The following is a 5,000-nucleotide window of genomic DNA, read 5'->3' as shown; positions in this document are numbered from 1 at the left end:
ACCTTCACCTGTGTGTGAAATGTCCATCAAGCATCTGCCCCTCTGCATAGCAGTATAATGGTGTCACTATGAAAATGGTATCCCCAGAAGTGGCTGTGAAATGCCCAAGTACACTTAGTACATCCTCAGACTCTCCTTCTTGGATGAAATGAGCGGACACAACCTCTTCACTCATCTTCGCTCATTAGCTCCAACAGGGACTTGTCTAGAAATCAGACACTTGCTAACTTGACTGCGGTCAAGGCTTTAACCCTCCATGTCAGTGGAGCTAGGTTTAATGAACTTAATTAACTACGTCTTAAACCGTTTGCCGGAGAATCCTTATTTTGTGAGAAAAAAAGAATAACCAACACACATAAACAACATCTGTTTGGAAAAAGCTGCCGTCATCACATTTAACATTAAATAAAATAAAACTAGCACGACCACCACAGCTAATAGCATCCAACTTTAATTGTCAAAAATAAAACAAAGATATACGCTTTTGCATTTATACCAAATGCTTCTTCAGATCTAAAAATCAAGGTTACGTAAACATATATTTAAATAAACAACCAATCATGCTGATTTTCAGACCTCACAACCAGTAATATTAATAAGTCAATTTTCACTCCTTAAGGGATGATTTAAGAGAAACACATCCATTTAACCTGAATGCCTAACAGCTTCCAGTTTTAAAATACACTGCAGTTCAGCCCTCTCAGTGGCATTAAATAAATCATCCCCTCGTCATTTACCTGTATACACTGAAGCACTTTAAAGGAAAAAGCATGTCCACTGTTTTCTTTAATATGTTTCACCAATGCATTTTTTTTTTCATTACCTCCCTAATATCACAAAGATGTCTTAAAATTCTGTCCTTAAATCTTTTATTAGTTTTACCTACATAAAAAACAAAGCAGGACAGACAGGTAGCTAAATATATAACAAGTTCTGTACAACAATCTGCATAACTTTTAGGTTAAAAACAAAAATAAAATGTGGATGTTTAAATGTTTGTTTCTTAGATATAACTGGACAAGCTCGACGTGTTCGACAAGCATACGTGCCTAATCTAACAGATGTTAACTTCTGTTTATTTATGACCCTAAGCTTATTGTTGGTACATAATTGTCTTTTCAAATTCAAACAATTCTTAAAATAAAAAAGAAAGCTTATCACCCAGTATATTAGCTGTTTTCTCATCAGCTTTTACACACCTCCAATTCTTCTGTATAATATCACAAAGTGGACATACATTAACAGAATAAATAAACCATATATGTTTTATCTTTCAGCACGCTTCAGCGTAAACTCTGATTTGCCTGTCACATTAGCAAAAGGTCAGATACACAATTGAACTTCATGGTTCGCAGAATAAAGGCAGATAATGATAAAGTTGGATTTTTTTGCAAGTGACGTCCTCCTTTGACTCAGAAACCAGTAAATATCATTTGAAAAATAAAAGCAGATGGAATATCTGCTTGATATGGTAGACTTGTAATCATACTAAATATGAATTCATAAATAAAATATATGGTAGAATTTTTTTTCTTTTTGACTCATGGAATAAACTACATGGATGGAAGAGTTCATGTTTGTTCAAACTTTTTGTTCAGACTTTCAGCTATGTCATATCTTTGGTCCAGAGATGTAATAGAAGTATGTATCATGGCTGTCTCAGCCATTATATATAATAATCAGCCCTTTCATCCTTTCATTATGAGGGTCATTGTTTTAAATATGCCAGAAATGTCATACTATTTCAAAGCTTTGTTTTTCCATCCCTGTTAAAGGAACTGAGAAATTGCTCCCCTTTCTGTGCCTCATAACCTTATCCTTTATCCCCAGGGGTACCTGTGCATCTCCACGCTGTGCAAGAGACCTTTGGTCCAGTTGTTCATTGCCAGGGTGCCATATCACTTCACTTGTTGCCATGAAAGTTGACAGGAATGAGAGAGTGCTGGCCCTGTAAGGGTGTCGTCTCCAGTCTAACTCCTCCCAGTGGGTGGGCGCAGTCTCCACTTCTGCACACGCCTACCTCGCCAACTCTGAGGTACACTCAATGCTGTGACAACACGGGCTTACCCAGCCTCCTTCATGAGTGATCACCTGCCCACTGGCAGATTTTGCTAATGTGGCAGGCCTACCCCCACCCAGGGTTGGCCAGGTTGGCAACAGACACTCAAGCCGTTCCTTCTTTGTACTACTCCTGAAGTGACCTGGCCTATTGTCGAACATTATCACCTGAGTCCATCTCAGGACTTTCTATCTCCCTAAACCATGACACCAGAACAATTTGTTATTGTTAAAGAAAGTACATATAAACAGGCAAGCACTTTTTGCTACATTGCAGTTGTTTGTGTTGATTTGTGTATCAATTCACCATTGTCTGTCCCTCTTTTAGACAATCTCCATACCTTTATTCCTCACACGTCCCATCATTTTACTTCTCCTGACCTGACCCTCATGCTAATGTCAAGATGTTGTAATTAGCAAATTTTCATGTACAAAATAGCCTTTCATACCATGCTGGAAGAGAAGTAATGAACTTTTTTGAAAAAATGATACTCTTTCCTTTCAGTTTAACCTGACTGATACCTATATCTTAAGCTTGTAAATATAACTATAGCCACAAAAAGAAAAGATACAATACATCAAGTGAAGAAATAGTATGCAAAATTCAAAATATACATACAATTTTCACAAATTATGAATAATAGCATAATGGAAGTTCAATTTTAAACTAGTTTACTGATGTGTTTGAACACACAGCTGTTTGGCAAAAGGATAGTTGAAAACTCGTAGAACCTCTGTCTACCCTGTGCTATCACAGTCTAAAGATAAATAATATTGTCTGTTTCAGAACTGCACTTGTCAGCATAATAGCAGAATTAGAAATTGGCATGGGACCCAGAAAGCGGTAGAATGTTGCTTTCTTAAATCAATGTAAGAAACAGTGGCTTTATGGATAGCAAGTAAATATAGCTCCCTGATAATGGGACAAGGATATAATAGACTTTTGAAATGCAAGCTCTTTGTGTAACAAACAGGAAACAATCACATCCATTACCCAGTAGACCTAGGCTGCGTTTCTGCATTTTAGAATGTCCCATAGAGATACTGCAGTCAATTAGGAAGAGAATGCATGCTAACTGAATTATTTTACTGGAACAAATGCTGCAGTGTAAAAGTTTACAGCAAAACTAAAATGAACATGTATCCCTTAGGGACAAAATGTTTGCATTTGCTTTAACACCAAAAGACTGATGAATACGAGACTGCAGTGCTCTGCCAAGGCTTGGTCAGTGTTAGCTTCCTGCCCTTAAATACACAGCTCTTTCTCTGCCAGCATTTACTGCAGCCTCCTTTCTCTTCCTGCTCATATTAGTTCATCAGCCTCAACTTTTTTTTAAATTTTTCTTTCATCCAGTAGTTTGATTTCCATAAATACCCCTTAAAGAGAGAAGCATATTGAGAAGCTGTCACCTTCCCCTTCTTCCTCTGAATAATTTATTTGTTAGTTCCTTCTTACTGCGCTATGTTAATTTTTACAATGCTTTTGTTTTCTTTCTGTATGTGAAATCTTCAATACTTTTATATATGCAAAAGACAAAAAAAAAAGTATTTAAAAAACATTACCAATTATGCCACGCATTGAATAACAATAACATTAATTTAGACCAAACTAATAGAACTAGTTCCTTGGCTATATATTGTCTAACTGGACCTCGTGCAGATAGAAAGACAGATACTGTGGGAAGGAGAAAGAGATTGCATTAAGCACCTAATAACATACATGTCAAACACCAGATTTGTAGCATAGAGGAATGAAGGCTTGACTGTGACCCAGAAAACCCAGAATCTTTTAGTACCGCAGGTTCCATTTCTACAGTGCATCACGTTGATGTGTTGCTACGGTCATGGACTATTCCTTTTCATGATCCAGTCTGGTAGGGGCAGTATCCTGGAGATTTGTTTTTGAAACCTTTACAAATACAGAAAGGGTATCAAACGACAATGTCTGTTATAATAACAGACTCAATACTTCTTCATTGTTGCATTCTTCTGCTGAACGTGTGATTTTTTTTTTTTACTAGGTAATAATTTTCCCCTCATTTCTGCCATCCCTCATATCCCTTCTGTGTGGTTACCCATTTGTCTCCCCTAACACCCTGCCATTTGGGATAAGAGTCATTAGTGTTGAACTCACCCTCAGGGTAGCCATGAAGGGGAGATCATTTTTCTTACGGATTATGTGCCGGAGTTTGCAGCAGCCTGGTATTTCTGGATTTCCATCGATGCCATTTCATGACAAGAATATGTTTCTGTAGCCTGCCTAATGTGACAAACTTGCTATACACAGCTTGGTGTGTGTGCACATCTAAACCCAGCTGCTGTCCTCTTGATTTCTTGCCTCTGCAAAGAGCCAATCATGCAATGAATTGTCTGTCTCTCTTTCCAAGATATGCAAACCAACGTATTCATTTCCCCCTCCCTTGAAAGCTCCTACAGTGCCTGGGGTACTAATAGATTCTGGGTTTTCTGGGTCACAGTCAGGCCTTTATTCCTTTATGCACACATCTGGTGTTTGACATGGACAATGCTAGGCGCTGTGGGTTTTAAAACCCTTTTGAAGCTATAAAGATTGCCCAGACTTTCCTTCCTATTAGGATTTCTTTTGAAGTAATTAACAACAGAACTATTGCCTGCTATTGATCTGTAAAAACATTAAAGCAAGCAAACAATTGCCCTTGGTTAAGGATTCTCATTACTATGAAAAAGTTAGAGATTAAATGCAATATGCCTGAAGCTCTGCAGCCTTGCTAATTCTTAAAAATCTGCTAAATAAATACATGCATACATAAATAAACACTTACATAAACAAACAAATAAAGCAAATAAATAGGCTTTTTTTTTTCCCACTTACGTCATCCTTTAGCACGCCTAACACAGTGGCCCAGATTTATCGTTGCATCTACCTGTCACTTCCATCATCTCTCGACTTGATCCATCATATG

The sequence above is a fragment of the Protopterus annectens genome, chromosome 11.part0, assembly GCF_019279795.1.
Source record: "Protopterus annectens isolate FY-2018-M chromosome 11.part0, PAN1.0, whole genome shotgun sequence".
Classification (NCBI taxonomy): Eukaryota; Metazoa; Chordata; order Ceratodontiformes; family Protopteridae; genus Protopterus; species Protopterus annectens.
The sequence above is the reverse complement of the archived record's forward strand: the minus strand, read 5'-3'. Positions refer to the sequence as shown.